Genomic DNA, 23084 nt, shown 5'->3' with positions numbered 1-23084 from the left:
TCCTCCAGCTTATTCACCAAAGATCTCACATTCGCATAGAAAATGCTGGGAAGCGGTAAGTTATAATGTTGTGTCTTCAACCTTAATTGCGTTAATCGCCTTCCTCCTCTGCAGCCTCTCTTCTGTTTACGGTCTCTCCTGTGTCTCTTTACTCCCCAGTTCTTTGAAGTGAAAAAATCTTCCTTGCAGACGCGGAGACACTCACAATTTGTGCAGCACTCACTCCTTAGCCGAATAGATAACATGTCCTGCCGACTACAAACAAGTCTATTTTGGCAGGACAAAAAAGCCAAATTCTGAGTTGAGGAGCAACCAGCCGCTGCATCTACATGCGCCGCCATCTTATCTCTTTTGCAAAGACCCTCAATATTTCTTCCTTTTGCCTAACCCAACAGGTATCAATAGGTGAAATCCTTGGCTCCTGCCTTATCCCTGTTTGCCATGACCCTTTTGACATACAAAATGATACCTGGTTTTTCCCATCCCTACCCCAAAACGATTCTCTCCGCACCCTTGGTTATTCCGGTTACCACAACTGGGGTAACCAAGTGCGCCGACGCCCACCTTTGGCCATTGATTTGTTGACCCCATACGTGGCTTCTTTTAATGTCACCTGTGCCCGTATGGTCAATTGCACAAAATCCAACTGTGTGGAAATGGGCAAGGATAATTTCCACTGTTCTAATTATGTCAATATTTCTTATGTATATAAATACAAAGAACTACCTGCTGGCTGGTTCTGGATGGGTCCTGGCTATACATTTAATTACATTCCAGCAAACATCAGCCATGGCACACCCTGCTGCTTAAGCCGTTTGTCCATCGTATTACCCAAAAAGCATCATTTGACCCGCTCTCGATATCGCCGCTCTATTGCATTGACTAACGATTGTGACGATTCAATTTCTCTTCCCAGTAGGTCTGAATATATCTCTTTAGCTATTTCTCTCCTAGGAGTCCTTGGATTGACTGTACGCAATAGTAGGAACATTAACTCTTTAGCTTGTTCTGCAGCAAAAGCCCTGAATTTTACCTCTCAAGCGCTTCATCTTCTAAAAAAAGAGCAGAGTGAACTCCAGCATGGTCTTCTGCAGAACCGCGCTGCTATCGATTATCTATTGATGCTTCATCATTACGGCTGTGAACAAGTGGATGACATGTGTTGTTTTAATATTGCTGATAATTCCAAAGCCATCCAAAAGCAAATCTCTCATTTGCAAAATCTTACACACCACATTAAACAGGACGTTGGACTTTCTGGCCTGTGGGACTCATTCACCCAGTGGCTCACTGGCTGGTTGCCAAACCTGAATTGGCTTCGTAATCTCTTTCAATATGCCATTATTATAATATGTATATTGATTTTGCTGTGTTGCTTCCTCCAATGCATTCCTGGACTCATAAGTCTTTTGTCTCGGTTTCTCTCTCCCCCTCAGCCACCCAATAAAATCATTGCTGCCTACTTTGCGAAATTGCAGCACCAGCAGTAAACATTAGGGGAGATGTGGCGAACTTATTTCGGGCATGCGCTGGCATACCACGTATCCCGAAGTATTTTTGTCTTATTCACCCAGAACACCTCGCAAATAAGAAAAGAAAGGGGGAGATGAAGGAAAGCATTGCTTTTGCACATGACCATGGCATGATGGGAAGCATTGCTTCTGCACATAACTGTGGCATGATGGGAAGTCTGTTGGTTTCTGCTTCATTCACTGTGCAGCGAAGTGCTTGTCACAAGACAATGTTTACATTCCACAGTCAGAGTACTGTTGGGTTTTCCCACGGGAATGGGAAGCTGGATGTGACGTACACTGGTTTCCTGTTTTTCACCAGTTTCTCTCGGTGTTCTTCGTTCCGAGGAGAAGCACGGTTGCTTCTCTGCTCCCGCAGAGGCAAGATGCATGTTTGTAATTTCTCTACATTGAACTGAAAATAAAGCAACTTTAAGCATGTGGCACATACTGCTCATCATTCCGTTGTGCACAGGACTCTGCTCATGCTGCTCAAACCGTGCTGATGCTAAGACATTCCCTCATCGCCCTGGTACGTTCTGTTCACCTTGAGTTCACACCATATCTGTCAGGGAACTGCCTTCGGAGCCAAGAGTGGAGGTAAGGCTCCCCGACCATGCAGGAGAAGGGACCAGCACAGGGAGAGAGAACACTCCCTTTGGGGAAGGTTATCAGCGTGACACCGGGGAGGAAGGGGACCAGGGAAGGACTTCGGAGAGAGGACTCCAAGAATCTTCCACAGAGACCAGCGGTGAGAGTCCAGGACCTCCGCTGGTGGACGTGTGAAAAGATTAAGATTTTTTTTTGGGGGGGAGAATATACGATGAATTAAAAAAGATGATGGAGATAACTTTTATGAAAAAAAATAGGCATTTCTATGAAGTATTTTAGTTAAAGAGATCCCAAAAAATCTAAGAGAGGTATTCTTGTATGCAACCGCAGCAGCTCGTATACTTGTGGCCCAGGGATGGAAAGATCACGAGGCTCCAAAAATAACAGATTGGCAAATCAAATTACAGGAATTGGTGGAGACGGCTCAATTGACTAGCAAACTCAGAGGAATCTCAAAGCAAAAATTTGCAGAAAAATGGAATGGTTATACAAGATATGTTCAAAAATTCAATAATAGTTTTGACTCCGTGCTAGCATTCAACTGATAAAGGAACTAAAAGGAGGTGGACAACAATTAAGGATTTATTATGTTTTCAAAATGTATTGGAAAATTTATATTGAAAGGATTATTGTTTTGTGTACATTCCATTGTAAGAATGGAAACAGAGCCACAGCCACAGCCTAAGTCTGAAACAGCCCTTGATAGAGAGCCAGAATCAGAGAATCAGAATCAAAGTCAGAACCAGATCTGGTTCTGGTCTTAGCGCAACTGGTCTTAGCGTGGTCTGGTCTTAGCGCAACTGCTCCTCCCACCAGAGGAGATTGGGTGTTCCAATTCCCCCCCCCCGTAGGGAACTTGCCCCAGCCATTCTGTTGGCTGAGGCCCCCTCCCAGGCAGCCCTGACCCTTTCCACTTAAAAAGCAAAATACAAACTATACAACAACCTAAAAAAATAGTAAAAGAAAAACAAAGCAAGAAACAATTATGCTAAACTTAAAATAATCCCCGCCCCAACTAAACATTTGTCCCACCCCAGAAAGAAAATAACAACAACAACAAACCGCCGTTTAAGGTGCAACAGAGACACAGCCAGAGACAGAGCGAGACCCTGAATCAGTGCCATAACCAAGCCCTCATTCAGAACCAGAGCCTGAAAAAGAGCCACAGCCCAAACCAGAGCAACAGCCACAGCCACAGCCTAGAGCCACAGCCTGAGTCTGCAACAGTACTTGATACAGTGCCGGAGCCTGAAACAGAGACACAGCCTCAAACAGAGCCTGAGCCTGAAACAGAGGCAGAGCCACAGCCTGAGTCTGAAACAGTCCTTGATAGAGTGCCAGAGCCAGAGCGAGACCCTGAATCAGAGTCAGAGTGAGACCATGAATCAGAGCCAGAGCCAGAGCCTCATTCAGAGCCAGAGGTGAAAGAAAGCCAGAGCCAGAAATAGGGCTTGATACAGGGCCGGAGCGCAAAACATAGCTGCAGCCACAGCCTAGAGACACAGCCTGAGTCTGCAACAGTACTTGATACAGTGCCGGAGCTGGAGCTGGAGTCAGAGCCAGAGCCAGAGACACAGCCAGAGCCAGAAGAAAGCCCTAATTCAGAACCAGAGCCTGAAAGAGAGCCAGACCCTGAAACATAGCTGGGTCAGAGGCAGAGGAAGAGCCATCATGAGATCCTGAATCAGAGTCAGAACCAGATCTTCATTCAGAACCAGACCCTGAAAGAGAGCCAGAGCCACAGACAGAGCCACAGACGGAGCCTAGAGCCACAGCCGAGATCCACAGCCTGAGTCTGAAATAGTGCTTGATAGAGTGCTGGATCCTGAAACAGAGACACTGTCTGAAACTGAGCCTGACGCTTAAACGTAGCCAGGGGCAGAGGGAGAGGCAGAGCCTGATACAGTGCTTGATACAGCATAGGAGCCTGAAGCAGAGACACAGCCAGATCCAGAGACACAGCCAGAGCCAGAACAAAACCCTAATTCAGAACCAGAGCCTGAAAGAGAGCCACAGCCAGAAACAGTGCTTGATAGAGTGTCAAAGCCTGAAACAGAGGCAGAGGCAGATACAGGGCTTGAAACAGCGCCGGAGCCTAAAACAGAGAAACAGCGTGAAACAGAGACAAAGGCTGAGACACAGGCCGAGCCTGAGTCTGCAACAGTGTTTGATAAAGTGCAGGAGCCTGAAACAGAGACACAGCCTGAAACATAACCTGAGCCTGGTTATTAGCATGGCAATTAAAGAAGAGAGCCCCCGGTGATGACCTTATATCCATTGATGCCATCAAAGCAAATAAAGATTGGTGGATCCCACTTTTAGCAGCACTTTACACGTATATAAACAAAACTGCAAAATTTCCCTCAAGCTGGAGCTCGGCGTTGATTGTATTAATACATAAGAAAGGCCCATGTACAGAGCCGAGCAACTTTAGTCCAATCAGCTTGCTAAATGTCATTGGGAAGATTTACTCGGGGTACCTGCTAAACAAACTATCGAAATGGATGGAGGACAACAATATCATTGCCGATGAACAGGCGGGTTTTCGCCCTGGAAGATCTACTACAGACCAAATATTAACCTTGAATCACCTGGCGGAAAAGTATGCCGGCAAAGCCCCAAAGGTTCTTCATGTGGCTTTTATTGACCTTAAGCAGGCATTTGATCGAATCTCTAGAAAGCAGCTATGGACAAAACTGGCTGCTACAAAGATCGATCGTCGTCTCCTTCATCTGATTATCAGCCTCCATACAAACAGCTTCCTGAGAATCAGGCTAGACAATAAAGGCCTAGTCTCCAACCCTGTTACCACCAATAGAGGGGTAAGACAGGGTTGTCTATTGGCCCCAGCATTGTTTAATTTTTACATTAACTCACTGGTGACTCACATGGCCAATGATGCTTTCCACCCACCCCCCACCCCCAAATTAGCAGGCCGATCTTTGAATGTTCTTCTGTATGAGGATGACGCCGCACTTCTTGCCAGATCCCCTATTGGACTGAGGAGAATGTTGCAAGCTCTACATGAATACTGTGATCAGCATGAGCTCCAACCCAACTATGCTAAGACCAAGATGATGGTCTTCTCTGCCCGACCGAGACTCCATCGATGGTCGATGAACGGGATCCCCTTAGAGCAGGTTAACTGCTTTAAATATCTGGGACAAGTAATACGGTCAAATAGGTCTTTTCTGGCCCATAGAGACTATATAACAACTAACGCATCTAAAGCAGCCATCCAGATTAGATCCTTATATGCCAAGAATCAGGCTCAATCAGTGAAGATAGCTTTGAGACTCTTTCAAATGAAAGTCCTCCCCCTCCTTTTGGTGGGCATCTCTTTAGGCTCCCGTAGGGATTTTTTTGAAATTGGATTCTATCCAAACGCGATTCCTTAGAGCCATCCTTAGGATTCTCCCCTCGGTAGCGGGCGCGGTTATGAGATTAGAAGTCGGCTGGCAAGCTCTACGGCATGTGGCCTTGAAGACGAAGCTCTGGCTATGGCTCAAGCTTTGTTTTAAACCAGTGGGTATTGCCCCCTTGATATTGAGGGACAATTTCCAATCATCGTGGGAAAGGGCGGTCACTAACGAGGTTCAATCCTGCGGATTGTCTCACCTTTACTTTGAGTCTATGACGTACAATCAAGCTAGAGCTGTGATCTCCCGGAGACTGAGTGACATTGCCAGACAAGAGGACATAGGCCAGGTAAAACCAGGGATGTTCCTAGGGGACCAGATTTATCAGACCATACCAGCCCCCTACCTTGCAGAAATTCACTATGTGGAATACCGTATACTTCTTACAGCGGCTAGATTAAATGTCCTTGACTCTGCAATATTGTGGGGAAGGTACAGGGGAGTACCATACGCCCAGAGAGCCTGTCATTGTGCCATGGGTGTGGTTGAGTCCACCGAAAACATTCTCTTGACTTGCCCTTCTTATACAGAGGTTAGACATAAATTTATAGACCCACTCCTATGTCAATCTAGCTTCCTATCCGGAGAAAACCAGGTTTTACACTTGCTGAATAACGTCACTAGAGCTATACCTTCCTTGGTGGCCAAATTTCTTTTTATTATTATTATTATAAGATTAATCCAACTAGTCATACATTTTATCCATAATACAACAAATCATATCCATTTTAGACTTCCTACAACGTCACTGACAATCATTCGTAGCAATAACTTTGGTACACATTTCCTTCTTTCATATTGCCATTTGTTCCTCCCTTCCTCCATTTTTTCTAATAAACAATACTTAGTAATTCTTTACAGTGCCTCTTTAAACCCCACTAGCGTTGTATTTACACCACAGTTATTTTCCAGATAACCCACAAATTTCCCCCAGTCCTCAATAAATTTTTGATCTTTAGTATATCTGATTTTCCCTGTTAATTTATCCAGTTCTGCATATTCTGTCAGTTTTACTCCCCACTCTTCTACCGTTGGAATTTCCTCCTGCTTCCACTTCTGGGCCAATACGATTCTGGCTGCCGTTACAGCATACTGGAAAAGTTTGCAGTCCTTTCTTCTGATGTCCTTTCCTACAATACCTAATAAAAAAGCTTCAGGTTTTTTCACAAAGGTATATCTTAGCATCTTTTTCATTTCGTTGTAAATCTCTTCCCAAAAACTTTTAACTTTCTTACACTCCCACCACTGATGAAAGGATGTCCCTTCTTTATGTTTACACTTCCAGCATTTGTTATCAACCTTATATATCTTTGCCAATTTTACGGGAGTCATGTACCATCTGTAGAGCATTTTCATCATATTTTCCTTCAATAACGTACATGCCGTAAACTTTATATTCTCTCTCCACAACCTTTCCCAATCCTCAAGTTGGACATTGTATCCAAAATCCCTTGCCCACTGAACCATCACCGATTTCACTTCCTCGTCCTTCGTATACCACTCCAACAGTATTTTATACATTTTTGACAGATTTTTGTATTCATTATTTATTACATCTTTTTGGAAAGTTGATTCTTTTTCCTCATAACCCCTTTCCTTCAACTCTTTTTTAAACATTTCATTTATCTGAAAATAGTGCAGCCAATCATATGTAAACACTTTAACTTGGTCATATGGTTTTACTTTCCACTTCCCTCCTTCGTTGGTAACCATTTCTCCATATTTTCCCCACTTTCCTCTCATATTAATTTTCTTGACACACATTATCTCTAGCGGGGATAACCAGTGCGGGACTTTTGGTTCCAGTATGTTTTTGTATCTATCCCAAACCTCTATTAGTGAACCTCTGAAAATGTGATTACCAAATCCCTTGTGCACCCTCTTTTTGTCGCACCATAGGTACGCGTGCCACCCGAATTTATTATTGAACCCTTCCAGATCTAATAGTTCCTTGTTTTCCAACTTTACCCATTCTTTTAACCAGCACAAACATGCTGCCTCGTAATACAGTCTCATGTCTGGTAGGGCGAAGCCACCTCTTTCTTTTGTGTCTGTTAGTAACTTAAATTTAATTCTAGGCTTCTTCCCTTCCCAGACATATCTTGAGATCGCCTTTTGCCATTCTTTGAAAATTTTTGTACCTTTTATTATGGGTATAGTTTGAAATAAAAATAACAACTTAGGAAGCACCATCATTTTTACCATAGATATTCTTCCCCAGAATGATAATTTCATTCTGGCCCAGACCTCCAGATCTTTCTTTATTCCTTTCCAAACTGGGATGTAGTTGTTTTGGTATAAGTCAATATTCTTGCTAGAAAGCCAAATTCCCAAATATTTAACCTTTTTTACCACCTCAATCTCCGTTCGTTGCTGTAATAGTTCAATCTTATCTTGGTCCATGTTTTTAACAATCATTTTGGTCTTTCTCTTATTCAATCTGAATCCTGCTATCTTTCCAAATTGTTCCATCTCATTCAAAATCTCCTTTGTACTTTCTATAGGTTCTTCCACAGTCAAAACCACATCATCTGCGAAGGCTTTGACTTTATACTCATTTAAACCTAATGTTACCCCTTTAATTTGCTTATTTTGTCTGATTGCATTTAATAGGACTTCCAGGACCACTATACATAACAATGGCGAAAGCGGGCATCCCTGCCTTGTTCCTTTAGATATTTTTATATCTTCAGTAATGACATTATTAACTATCAGTCTTGCCTTCTGTTCTGTATAAATTGCCTTTATACCATTAAGGAATTCTTGGCCCACCTCCATTACCTCCAAATTTTTCATCATAAATTCCCAGATTACATTATCGAAAGCTTTCTCCGCGTCCACGAATATTAAGCTTGCTGGTTTATCACATCTATCGGACAGATATTCAATGACATTTACTATATTTCTTGTGTTGTTTCTTATTTGTCTGCCCGGTAGGAAACCCACTTGGTCATTGTGTATAATTTTTATTAATATCTTTTTTAATCTCTTAGCTAGAATTCCTGCAAAGATCTTATAGTCTGTGTTTAGTAGCGAGATAGGCCTGTAGTTCTTAATTTGGGTTAGGTCCGAATCTTGTTTTGGAATTATTGTAATAAATGCCTCTTTCCATGTTTCTGGAATGTCCCTTTCTTTTAAGATGTTGTTCATTACTTCGATCAACGGGGTCGCCAATGTGTCTTTCATTTCTTTGTAATAACTAGATGTAAACCCATCCGGGCCCGGTGCCTTTCCTCTTTTTAATTCTTTTATCGCTTCTTCTACTTCTTCTTTATGTATTGGGGCATTCAACTGTTCTTTTTGGTCTGTCGGGATCTTCCTCACCATCTTCTCTTTTAAATATCTTTCTATTTTCTTCTTGTTATTCCTTTCTTTATTCCTATATAATTGCTTATAAAAATCCACGAATCCTTTCCTGATTTCTTTCGGATCTGTTGTTTCTTCTCCATTTACCTCAATTTTACTGATTGTGTTTTGTTCTTTTCTCCTCTTAACCTGCCAAGCGAGCCATTTTCCTGATTTATTAGCAAACTCAAAACTTTTCTGTCTTAACCTTTTAATATTCCATTCAACCTCTTTGTTTATCAACATTGCAAATTGGGTTTGGAGAGTCTTTATTTCCTGCTTTATCTTCTTGTTGTTGGGTTTTTTAATCAGTTTTTGTTCATTGTTCATAATCTGTCTTAAAATCTCTTTTGTCTTTTTTTCTTTGTTATTTTTTTTCAACACGTTCTGCTGGATAAAAAGGCCCCTCATTACTGCCTTACTTGCGTCCCACACCACACTCATTTTTTTCCCTTTGTCCATGTTGTCCATAAAGTATTCAGATAGGTTTTTTTGTGTTTTTTCGACGAACTTTTGATCATCCCATAAGTTATCATTCAACCTCCACCTAAAAGTTCGCTCTTCAAAGCCTTTTAACTCCATTTCTATTGGATTGTGGTCTGAGATCACTTTGGCCTGTATTTCGATTTTTTGAATTCTTGGGGTTAACTCATTCGATACCCATATTTGATCTATTCTTGACATTGATTGATTCGGTTCTGAGTGGTATGTGAATTGCTTTTCCAATGGGTGCCTGAGTCTCCAAATATCGATTAAATTACAATTCTTAGTCATCGTGAAAAATGTCTTAGGTAGCTTCCCTTCTTTATTCTTCACTTTTCTTAATCTGTCCATTTCTGTTGAGACCACACCGTTCATGTCTCCCATTATTATGATTTTTTGATCCATGTATTCAAATAGTTTCCCCTCCAATAGTCTAAAAAATTCTGTCTTGTTCCCATTTGGTGCGTAAATCCAGACAATTATCAGTTTTTCACCTTGCCAGCTAATTTGAGCCGCTATAATTCTCCCTTCTTCATCCTTAAATAATTGGTGAGATTCAATTTTGTTTTTGATATATAATACAACACCTCTTTTTTTCTCCTTATCCGAGGAAATAAATTCATTCCCTAACCTTTTGTTAATCAGAATTTTCCTATGTTTTTTGGCCACGTGCGTTTCTTGTAGGCATATGATGTCCAAATTCTTCTTTTTTAGGATATGTTCAATTCTGTTCCGTTTTTTCTTATCGTTCATCCCATTAATATTCCAATTCCATAATTTTAGCGTCATTCTTCTTACCACTATTTAAATTTGAGTTTTAACCTTATAGTCTTTCTGTCTCTTCTCCTTCTTCTTCTTCTTCCTCTTCTTCTGTTTCCTTCCTGGTCTGTTCTTCTTCTTCTCCTGATTCAAATTCCTCCCTTAATCTTATTCCTCCTTCTGCCCCTTTGGTCTCTTCCTCTCCCAGTTGTAATTCTTTGTATCTTCTTGTAAATTTTCCTATTTCCTCAGGACTTGTCAATCTTCTTTTTACCCCTTTGTAAAAGAACGAGACTCCTTCTGGAAATTCCCATCTGAAATCAATCTTGTTTTTCTTAAGCAATTGCACCAGTGGTTTGTATGCTTCTCTTCGTTTCAGCAACCTTATTGGGATGTCTTTAAATATAATTATGTAATTCCCATCAATATATACTCTCTTCTCTCTGTTCCTTTGCAAAATCAAATTTCTCATCTCTCTATCTTTGAAAGTAATTAAACAATCCCCCGGGAATTTCTTTATCTTACTCGACTTAATTTTCATTCTGAATGCATTTTGTATTGTCTTTGCCACTTCTTCCTCCAATAGCTCCATCCACTGCGCAATTTCCTTTATCAATCTTCCTTTTATATTTTCATTTTGTATTTCCGGTACTTGCCTCAGTCTCAAATTCACTTCTCTCTGTTTCAGTTCGTTCATCTCAATAGAATCTTTTATTTCTTCCTGTATTTTATTTAAATCTGCAATCTCATTTTTCATCTTCTCTTCTTCCCACTTCATCTCTTTCATTTCCTGTTTTGTCTTCTTAAATCCCTCATCCACTCTCTTTGAAACCTCTTTAATCTGTCCTTTTAATTCACTGACTGTCTCCTCAATCTTTTTGTCCATATTCCCAATTTTTTTATCTACCTGTTCTAATTTTGTCTCCAAGTTTTTTTCGCTTTGTTTTATTTCTGCAAACATCTTCAATATTTCTGTTCTAAAGTCTGTTTCCTGCTTTGAGGCTCTCCTATCTGTTGGAGTCCCCCCCCCTCTGCCCCTTTTTTCTGTGTGTGCGACATTTTCTTAGATTTCGAAGTATCAAATATTAATACTGTGTAGTTCCTTACCAATTACAATTGCAAATACACTTAGATATTCTTGGAATAACCACCAGAAACAGGAAATACAGACTAAGGAAAAAAAAATTACAAATTACAACTTTTTTAGCACTTCGCCCTCCAAGTCGTATAGTTGACTATTGTCACGTGCCCCACTAAAATTTGAGGGGAGTTAGTTGTCTGTCGACTCTGTCCGTATTCTTCTTGCCCCCATTCGGGCTAGTCCTACCAGGGCGATAATTAAGCTGCACTCTAATTTGAAGTTCCAAATGTAGTCCAAAAGATAATAGAAAAAATAAATAGAAAAAATCAAATTAAGGTTTCAGATATATTCCAAATTTCAAGTTCCAATAAGTCTGTAATAGTCTATGCTTATTTTATTTATCCCTTGCAAAAAATTTTGGTGCTAAGCGGTTCAGATAAAGTCAGTCCATTAGGAGAGGGAGAGGTCTCTCAAAAACAATTATTTCTCTGTTATTTCACAAGTCCTAAGGTACCTCAAAAGAGGTTTTCAGCATCGAATTGTAATGTTTAGTTTAGACCACTGGGGGGACTCAAACCCTACCGAGTTTGGGAGAAAAATTCTTAAATGATTTTTCCAGCTGCCCACCTTCAGCTGTTCACTTTTCGAAACAAAGGTAGAGAATAGAAAAAAATAGTAAACGAGAACCCCCAAAAACCACCCAAAAAGACGCTAAAGTATTTTTATCTTCTCTGTCAAAATGTCTTTTAAAGTCTTTTAAAGTCACTTAATATGGCGTCAGAGGTCCTTCTTAACCTAGGGTTAATATGGCGTCGGAGGTTCTTCTTAACGTGACAGTATGTTCACAGGAATATTGCCAAATAGTTCTCTCTATCTTTCTGTTGCCTCAATTACAGCTGAGATCTCTCTTTTATCACGGAGCTCCTCTGCTCCCCCTTGATATCCTCCCTCTCTTCTTTCTTGTGAAGAAAAAAAGGTTACTTTCTTCTTAACGTAGTTCACCGTAGTTCCAAACAGTAACAGTTACAGGGGAGACAGAAACAGTAACCGCTAGCGGCAACTTACTTTCGCTTTAGGCTCTGCATACAGCCCTGCGCCTTTTTAATGATGTCAGACGACCGCTGAACTCGAGCTCTTCTCTTTTTTTAATGGGAGACTTCCTTGTTGTTATTACTCACCAGTTCTTACAAGTTTAGATGTTATGAATCCGAATTTCTATATTTCGAGAGCGGAGCGCTATTCCCTGCAGGCTCGGGGCTTCGCTAGTTAGCCGCTGCAATGGCTGCCCGATTGCCCACTGCTCGTTCCGCCGCACTCTTCACCTCTTTTTCGGAGGCTACCTGGCGGCCGGCCGGACAGCTTTCAGGCACCGCCGGGAACCTGGACCTCTAGACACCCTCCAGAGGTTCGACAAGAGGTTTTTTTTTGCCCTAAAAACCTCCTTTTCCGGCCAGAAAAGCTAGGGCTTTCCCACCGGAAAAAACCCTCGCCTGCAACGGGTTCCGCGCTCCACCGGAAGTCGGCCAAATTTCTTTTTTTAGCTTTTAAGCGTCGCAAGATTATAATTGACTGTATTGATATGGGGCTATCTGTTTAGCCCATTTTAGTGTTGGCTAAGTTCTAAAATTTTCCTGGAGCTTTTAACTGTGTATTGACAAATGTACTTTTTTTTCTGACTGACGGTCGAATAAAAGGTTGATGATGATGATTAAAGAAGAGAGAGGCAGAAAGGCATATAAATAGAGTTAAGTGCAAAGGCAAAATAATAAACAACCCTAAAGAAATCAGAATCAGAGTCAGAACCAAAACCAGATCTTCGGTAAAGACGTGGTCTGGTCTTAGCGCAACTGCTCCTCCCACCCGCGATAACAGAGACTGGGTGTTCCAATACATCCCCCCGTAGGGAAACTGCCCCAGCCATTCTGTTGGCTGAGGCCCCCTCCCAGGCAGCCCTGACCCTTTCCCCTTAAACATCAAAATACAAACTATACAATAACCTAAAAAAATAGTAAAAGAAAAAGAAAGCAAGAAACAATTATGCTAAACTTAAAATAATCCCCGCCCCAACTAAACATTTGTCCTACCCCAGAAAGAAAATAACAACAACAACAACAACAACAACAACCCACCGTTTGAGGTGCAAAAGAGAAACAGCCAGAGACAGAGTGAGACCCTGAATCAGTGCCATAACCAAGCCCTCATTCAGAACCAGAGCCTGAAAAAGAGCCACAGCCCAAACCAGAGCAACAGCCACAGCCATAGCCTAGAGCCACAGCCTGAGTCTGCAACAGTACTTGATACAGTGCCGGAGCCTGAAACAGAGACACAGCCTCAAGACTTCCGGTCGGCGCCAGCGCTAATGGCGGTCCTCTTTCCGAGCTCCGGAAAAGGACTGCCCTGCGAGTTCGGGTCTGCCCCGCTACGGCAAGCGGGGGACCCCTAAAATCACAGGCGCGGAAGCCTGTGAACAAGGAGATTCGGTGGGCACCAGAAGCGCCCCCCCTTTACCGCAGAAAGAGCCTTTTTAAAGGCTCTGGAACGACATCGGGGGAGCGCGGTGCTGAGAATCGCTACCCAGCCCGCAGGGTGAAGCCGCGTCGCTATTAGTGGAGAGCGCCGATTCCTTCCTGTAAATTTTGGACAGAAAAAACCCGTGAGTAAAACGGAATCTTTATTTGGAATTATAATCTGGAAATTTGGCTGAAAACGGGGAGGTGAAAATTAAGGAAGTCTGCCTTCCCCCGACTGCATGAAAGTGAAAGCAACGGAACTGAAAAGCTGCATCCGTCAAAGACTTTGCTTTTGTTTAATTAAACCTGACATTTGGACTTTAGATCTCCCCTCTAGCTAGCAGGGCAGAGGGGAGGCAAGAGAGACATTAGCAACTGCATGATTTATTTAAAAGAAAAAATCCTCTGCTGTCTCAGGAAACTGAAACGGTCTGCCTAATAAGACAATAGGACACTGAACTGACTTTCCCCTGTGAAAGTTACATTGTGACACAAAGTTTTGGCATAGCCTGGCTACAGTATATCAGAGCAGGCTGAGACTGTATCTATTGGGAAATTGTGGCAACTTGCAGTTACAAGCCCCCTGCTATACTTGTTTTAATTTTTCCCTTTCTCCTTTCCTCACGTATTTGGATTTTCTCTTTGCCTTTGTATTCGGACATTTTGATTTGCTCCCCCTAGAGGGTAAAGTAAAGGCCGACACAGTTTAAGACAGTGGAACTTTCCATCGGGAAACAGCTCCCGTGAGAAACGACCTTGACATGAGTGGTTCACAAGAAGAGATAGTCACAAGAGCCAAGACCAAACAACAACAACAGCACCAGCAGCAGCAACAGCAACTAAAGAAAAGAGGCTCGATCACAGGCGTAACTTCTGCAGGACCTACAGGACCTACAGGAACAATAGGACAAGAAAAAGTGACAGCTGTCTCCATGGATGCTGTGACACAAGCCTTACTTAAGATAAACCAATCCCTGGAGTCTCTAACAAAACAGACTTCAGAAAATACACAAAAATTAACAGAAATATCAGCAAGATTAGACCAGAACACAGAATCTATAAATAAATTGGTTGAGGAAAACTCTGCTACACGTAAAATTGCTGAAGAAGCTAGAGCTATTGCTGGAGAGACTCAAGAGAACTTACAACCGATTGCCAAAAAGGTGCATGAGCATGACGCAACTCTGGCTCTGTGGGAATTACAAAGAAAAGAGAGAAATCTGAAATTGAGATTGATTCCAGAGAACGAAGCGGACAATCTCGTGGAGTTTTTAACACAAGAGTTTGCTGACTGTTGGGAAGATCTGGAGGAAGACGAATTTAAAATTACAACAGCGTTCAGACTGGGTAAAAAACAGAACAGAAAGACCCCGAGAGATTGTTTGATTACACTTAGATCCAAGGAAGAAAGAGACAAAATATTAAGACTACATTTTGAAAAGGCCTTGCAAATTGGAAATTCAGCTGTACAGATTTTTAAAGACATCCCTAAACACATCCTGGATTTAAGAGCCTTTTATAAGGATTTGGTTTATCTGCTAAAGAAGAACACTATACTTTTCAGGTGGGAATTTCCACAGGGACTGTCCTTCGATTACAAGGGGAAGAAGGTGAAAATAAAGACTATACAAGATAAAGAGAAATTTTTGGAAAGAAATCGAGAGGACTTACAGAAGGGAACTGTGGACACACTTGCAGAACAGAGGAGAGCATTAGACATTCTGAATCTTTCGTTTGGACACAAACCACCACCATCAGAGGAAGAGCAACAACTTGGAGCTGTCGGAGGAGTGTCAGAAAAATAACAAGATGGCCCTGCAATTCCTTAGTTGGAATTGTAATGGGCTCAATGTGCCCTTGAGGAGACGACAAGTTTTTCATATTTTGAATAGAGAACAACTGGATTTGATATGCCTACAAGAGACCCATATAACCAGAGCTCACAGGAGATTACTTATAAATAAAAGATTAGGACAAGAATTTATACCATCAGACAAAGTTAAAAAAAGAGGACTTGTCATATATGTAAAAGAGAAGTGGGCTCCAAAAATGATGTTTAAAGATGAACAAGGGAGATATTTGGCAGTTGAGATTCAAGTACAAGGAGAAAAATTTTTGATAGTTGGAATTTATGCACCAAATGATGGCAAAGCTGAATTCTTTAAGAAACTCCATGAGACCTTGACAGACTATCTGGATTATAATATGATAATTATGGGAGACATGAACGGTGTGGTCTCCACTAACATGGATAAGGCACAAAGACTGACAGTTACCAAGGAAGGAAGACTTCCTAAGACTTTTTTTGAGATGACGGAAAATATGGACTTAATAGACATATGGAGAACAAGAAACCCTCTTGAGAGAGAGGGAACCTTTTTCTCCCAAGCAATGATGACCTGGACCAGAATTGACCAAATTTGGATTACTAGTGGGATGGCTCCAAAGATTAAAAAGGTAGAAATCTGCCCAAAAACCTGCTCCGACCATAACGCCGTGAAGATGGAAATGAAACTTACAACAACTGGTCAATTCAGATGGAGAATGAATGACACCCTCTTTCGAGATAAGGAGATCCTCATGAAGGCCCAAAAAACTTTAAAGGACTACTTTGAAATAAACTTAAGGGCCGATGTGGAGAAAAGAGTGATCTGGGACGCAAGCAAAGCCGTGATGCGAGGCTTTCTGATTCAACAAAACTCAATAAAAAGGAAGAAACAGAATGAGAAGAAGGAAAGGATTTTGGAAAAGATAAAGGAAGGAGAGGAAAAATTAAGATCAAAACCAAAGTCCCAGGAGATTTTGAGAGAGATCAAGCTATATCAAACACAATACATGGAATTGATGAATCAACAGATTGAATGGAAGATAAAGCAAATGAAACAAAAGACATTTGAATCGGCAGATAAATGTGGTAAACTTCTGGCATGGCAACTGAAGAAAAGGCAGAAATTAAATACAGTTACAAGTCTAGAAGTGGATGGAAAGAACATATCTAAACCTAATGAAATTAGAAATTGCTTTTTAAGCTATTTTAAAAAACTCTATACTCAAGGACCGCAAAATGAAGAAGATATAGATAAATTCCTTGACAAATATGGATTACAAAAAATCTCTCACCAGAGTAAGTTGGATCTGAACCAGAGAATAACAGAACAAGAGATAGAGGCTGCCATTCAGAAAATGCAATTGGGCAAATCTCCAGGACCAGATGGACTATCTTCTAGATACTACAAATCTTTGAAGGAATGGTTGATTCAACCGTTAAAAGAAGTTTGTAATGAGATTTTAGTGGGAAAAAAGGCACCTGAATCGTGGAAAGAAGCTGTCAGGGAACTGCCATCGGAGGAAAGGGAGGTGGAAGGGCTCACAGAGGCTGGGAGGGAGTCAGCAGCGAAAGCAGGGACCAGCAGGGGGAGAGAGGGGTCTCTGGAGGAGGGTCTCATGAATGCAGAGAGAGACGCAGCAGCTAAAGCAGGAACTAGCAGGGAAGAGGGAGGGATCAGGGACACGTCCAGCGAGAACAGCGGGGAGGTGTCAGAAGCTCCCATAGGGAGACCCATGCTTCGCCGGAAGCTGCCACGTCGTGAGTCCAGAAGACGCGTTTCCGTTAAGGAGCTTCTATGCTGGAAGCGCTTCCGCAGACAGCCACTGTCGGAATCTACGAGTGACTAGGGCAGACATGTTTGAGGAGCTCTGTCACACACAGAGGTTTGTGGAGTTGCACAAACTCTGAGGGACCACGATTTTACGCACAAGCAGCTAATCATCCCATCACAGCATTCCGACAGTCTTTGTAAGCTGCCTGTGCAGGAGAAGGCATCATGAGCGACCCAGCCGGAGCCGGAGAGGCAGGAGTTGGAGCGGGTCCAAGCTTGGAAGATAGGTACCGAGTGTTGGAAATCCAATTGGCGCTGCAGACGGCTAGGCTTGAGGAGAGAAGGGCTCAGGATGCAGACAAGAAGGGGAGAGCCACCCAGTTCAACAGAAAGGTACCAGGATTGGTGCAGAAATTTGGGGGGGACCCCAAGGACTATCATGCCTTTAGAACAGAGATGCAATATGCCCTCAATGTGCAGTTTGATGAATTCCCTGACGAGGAATCGCGAGTTGCTTTCGTGATTGGGCATCTTGAGCGGGGGGCGAGAGACTGGGTTAGGCCCCTGATGGCAACGCACAATGACGTCCTAAAGGACACCATGAAGTTCTTTCGTGCAATGGATCTCATGTTTTCCAGCGATATTGAGGAGGGAGTGGTGCGCAGACAGCTAATGGCTTGCAAGCAGGGAAGCCGATCTGTCCGTGAGTACTGGACTGAGTTCACTATGCTGGTTCACAGATTGGGTTGGGACTTATCGGCGGCGCCCATTCAAATGCTATTTGAAGAAGGCCTGGCTTCGGCCGTGAAAGACGAACTGTCCCGGGGTCCTAGGGCGGATTCCATGGATCAGCTGACTAAATCTGCGCTGACTATAGGAGCGCGCCAGGAGGCGAGAGCTTTGGAGAGGCGGGAAGGGAAAGGGGAACGCTGGAAGGAGTTCCGCATTCCTGAGATTCCAGAGACAACTTTCCCGCCGGCAGAGCCGATGGAAATCGGAACAGCGCGCGCGCGCGCAGTTTCAAAGCCCAGTGAGGGGGCTAAGAAGGAGGGAAAAGGCGCCCGGAAATGCTATCTCTGCCAACAGCCAGGCCACTTTGCCAGAGTCTGCCCCCAGAGGAAGGAATGGCAAGGGATGGTGGGAGCTGTTGAGGGAAGAGAGCAGGGAGAACCGGAGCAGGTAAAAGCCAATGCCTGGTTGCCACAGTCGGGGCACAGCAGCCAGGCCAAAGAGCAGTGAAAGTGCCCGTGCCAGAAGCTCCTCAACCTGCTCTAGTGATTGAAGTGTCGCTAGAGCTGCAAAATGGACACCCCCTAAAAATAAAGGCGCTGTTGGACTCAGGCAGCTCCTGCAATTTTATGAGCAAAGAGTTTGCTGCTGAACACCAGATACAGACGATCCCTTTAAGCAACCCCCTGCAGGTGACCACGATCGATGGCAGGGAGTTGTTGGGAGGAGGAGTCAGCTTGCAGACCGTCCCAATGATAATGAGGGTGGCAAGGCACACAGAACTGATAGCGTTTAATGTGGCCACCTTGGGAGGCGCTCCCATTATTTTGGGAATGAGCTGGCTAGCGCTACATGATCCGCTGGTGGGCTGGCATCAGAGAGTGGTTTCCTTTGGTTCAGCACATTGCTTAGAACACTGCAAAGGGGAAAAGGGTTCAGCAGGGGCCCAAGCCACCCTAGCAGGGACAGAAGTAATGGAGAAGGTGAAGGTACCACCACAATATGCAGATCTCAGCGACGTGTTCAGCGAGAAGGAAGCCGACCAACTACCCCCGCATAGGCCCTTTGACTGTCAGATCAATTTACTCCCTGGAGCACAGCTTCCTGTAGGCAAGTTGTATGCCATGTCAGACAGAGAAATGCAGGAGCTGCGAGAGTTCATTGACAAGAACCTGAAGAGAGGCTTCATCAGAGAGTCCAAAGCAGCGGGGGGTAGCCCAGTGTTTTTTGTGGATAAAAAGAACACGGACAAGCCGAGACTTGTGTGTGATTTCAGGGGGTTAAATGCAGTGACAGAACCAGTGGCTTTCCCTATGCCCAGGATTGATGACATTTTGACCAGGGTGCGGAAGGGAAAGATTTTTACAAAGCTGGATCTAAGGGGGGCGTACAACCTGATACGTATAAGGAAAGGGGATGAATGGAAAACCACCATGTTCACCCCTTTGGGGGCATTTGAATATCTCGTTATGCCATTTGGATTACAAGCAGGCTCAGCGTGCTTTCAATCGTTTATGAACCACGTACTGGGGCCTTTGCTCTACAAGAATTGTGTGGCCTTCCTAGATGATGTGTTGGTGTATTCGGAGAATGAGGAGCAGCATGTGAGAGACGTCAGAGAAGTGTTGAGCAGGCTGCAAGCCAACAGGCTGTGGGTGAAACTGGAGAAGTGTCAGTTTCATACCAAGGAGGTGGAATTCCTGGGGTACCGCCTGTCAGACAAGGGATTGGCCATGGATCCCGGCAAGGTCCAGGCAGTGCTGGAATGGAAAACACCCAAAACCAAGAAGGATGTGCAGAGGTTCCTAGGGTTTGGAAACTTTTATCGTAAGTTCATCCGAAACTTTGCACACCTGACGGCGCCCATTACGGACTGTCTCAGCAGTAAGAAGAAATTTGTTTGGACTGCGGAGGCGGAGCGAGCATTTGAGGAACTGAAAAGGGCCTTCGCCTCTGAAGGACAACTTCTGCATGTGGATTTACAAAAAAAGCTGAGGGTCGAAACAGACGCATCTGACAGAGCCATAGTGGCGGTGCTTCTTCTTCTGCAGCCAGGGAAGGAGGAGTCAGAGTGGCGACCGTGTGCCTTCTTTTCGCGAAAGCTGAACAAATCCGAGAGGAACTACACGGTGTACGACCGGGAACTTCTTGCTATTCATGAGGCTTTCCGGAGATGGAGGCACCTGCTAATTGGTGCACAACATAAGGTGCAAGTGTGCACGGACCATAAGAACCTAGAGTATTGGAGAACTGCGCGAGTGCTCAACCAACGGCAGTTGAGATGGGCCCAGGAGTTTTCCAAATTTAACTTTGAGATTTGTTACGTGCCAGGCCCAGAGAACGTTAGGGCGGACGCTCTCTCACGCAAACCTGAATATTTGGAGGGGGAGGGAGCACCCGAAGAGACTCATGTCATTCCAGAGGACCGCTGGGTGTGTGGGGCGGCATTGGTGGGGCAAAGGGAACTGGTAGAGGGAACGGTGCATGATGAATACGCCCAGGACAAACTCAGGGGTCTCAGGAGGGAGGGAGACAAACCCGGGGGTTTTGAGGAGAGAAACGGGGCGTTGTATTACAAGGGAGCGTTATATATACCTGAAGGTGAATTGAGGGAGAAGGTACTCAAGCAACTGCACGATAGCCCCACAGCAGGGCATTTTGGGCAACACAAAACCATGTGGCTGGTTACCAGGGAATTTTGGTGGCCCAAGGTCAGGGAAGATGTGCGGGAGTATGTGAGAGGGTGTGACCAATGCCAACGAGCCAAGGGGGAGAGGCGGGCACCGGCAGGGTTATTAGAACCACTACCCACACCTGAAAGACCATGGGAAACAGTGGCAATAGATTTCATGACTGATCTGCCAAGGTCCAGAGGGAAAACAGCCATCATGGTTGTGGTAGACCTGTTAACCAAAATGGCCCACTTTATAGCCTGCTCACATGCGGTCACGGCAGAAGAAACCGCTAAATTGTTTGTAGAAAATGTGTTTAGGTTGCATGGCGCCCCCTTGAGGGTGGTTTCAGACCGAGGGAAACAATTTACTTCCAGGTTCTGGAGGAAGCTCATGAGCTTACTGCATGTAGAGGTTAATTTCTCAACTGCCCGGCATCCTGAAACCAACGGGCAGGCGGAAAGAGCTAATGGCGTCCTCCAGCAATATTTGAGGTGTTATGTGAATGACAGAGAGAATGATTGGGTGGAGAAGCTGGCGTTGGCAGAATTTGCCTACAACAATGCAGAGAACGTGTCCACGGGGATGAGCCCCTTTTTGGCTAATTACGGGTGCCATCCCCGAGCCTTCCCAGGGGGGGAAGGGGAGAACTGGAGCGTTCCAGCTGCAGAACGGTTCGTAGAAGAAATGGAAGCGATCCAGCGCCAGCTCCAACTTAACTTAAACAGGGCTAAGGAGGAATATAAGAGGCAGGCAGACAAAAACAGAAGAGAAGGTGAAAGCATTAGGGTGGGGGACCAGGTGTGGCTGTCAACCCAAGGGTTACCATTCAAAGGGGGTTGTAAGAAGTTAAGACCCAAAAGACTGGGCCCATTTGAAGTCACGCAGCAGGTCAACCCAGTGGCTTTCAGACTCCGGTTACCGAACCACATGAAGCTGCACCCAGTTTTCCACAGGTCGTTGCTGTCACCGTATAAAGGGGACAGAGAAGGGAGGGTCAATAGGGGACCAGCAATGGAGGAGAAGGAACACAGCTACCATGTAGCGGAGATTCTCGATTCCAGGTGGAAGGGAGATCAAGTAGAGTATTTGGTAATGTGGGAAGGGGAGCCGGAGTCGGAAAACACCTGGGTCATGGCAGAGGATGTAGATGACGAGGTTTTAATAGAAACTTTTCATCAGAGGTTCCCACGTAAACCTCAGCCAGTGGCGAGGTTCCGGAGGGAATACTTTGCCACCACTGACGAAGAAGAAGAGTTGGAGGGGTTCCCTGATTCCGAGGAGGAGGAGGATTCAGCGAGCCGGAACGAAGACCGATGGAGAGAAATGTTCGAGACGTCTGAAGATGAAGAGGATTCTTTTCGGGGTTTTATCTCCTCACCGCCCAGAGGAGAGAGAATGGGCGGGGGGGAAGGGGGCCCTGGAGGGGAGGTGGATGTCAGGGAACTGCCATCGGAGGAAAGGGAGGTGGAAGGGCTCACAGAGGCTGGGAGGGAGTCAGCAGCGAAAGCAGGGACCAGCAGGGGGAGAGAGGGGTCTCTGGAGGAGGGTCTCATGAATGCGGAGAGAGACGCAGCAGCTAAAGCAGGAACTAGCAGGGAAGAGGGAGGGATCAGGGACACGTCCAGCGAGAACAGCGGGGAGGTGTCAGAAGCTCCCATAGGGAGACCCATGCTTCGCCGGAAGCTGCCACGTCGTGAGTCCAGAAGACGCGTTTCCGTTAAGGAGCTTCTATGCTGGAAGCGCTTCCGCAGACAGCCACTGTCGGAATCTACGAGTGACTAGGGCAGACATGTTTGAGGAGCTCTGTCACACACAGAGGTTTGTGGAGTTGCACAAACTCTGAGGGACCACGATTTTACGCACAAGCAGCTAATCATCCCATCACAGAAGCGTATATTTCACTCATACCAAAGACAGAGACTGAAAAGACTCAACTTAAGAACTACCGCCCAATATCATTACTTAATGTGGATTACAAAATTTTTGCAGACATTTTGGCAAAAAGATTTAAAAGAGTGTTGATGGAGAAGATTCACAAGGACCAAGCAGGCTTTCTCCCAAAAAGACACCTATCAGACAATGTAAGGAATATAATAGACATTCTGGAAAAGCTAGAGGTGAATATAAATACCAAAGCAGTATTGATTTTTGTGGACGCGGAGAAAGCCTTTGACAATATTTCTTGGAATTTTATGATAAAGAATCTTCATGGGATGGGGGTAGGCCAAGGTTTTGAGAATGGCTTGGGTGCAATATACTCTGAACAAAAAGCTAAGTTGATTGTAAATAATGTATTAACTGAGGAACTTAAGATAGAAAAAGGAACACGACAGGGGTGCCCAATTTCCCCATTGCTTTTTA

This window comes from Podarcis bocagei (assembly GCF_964188305.1).
Source record: "Podarcis bocagei genome assembly, chromosome: W".
NCBI lineage: Eukaryota > Metazoa > Chordata > Lepidosauria > Squamata > Lacertidae > Podarcis > Podarcis bocagei.
The sequence above is the reverse complement of the archived record's forward strand: the minus strand, read 5'-3'. Positions refer to the sequence as shown.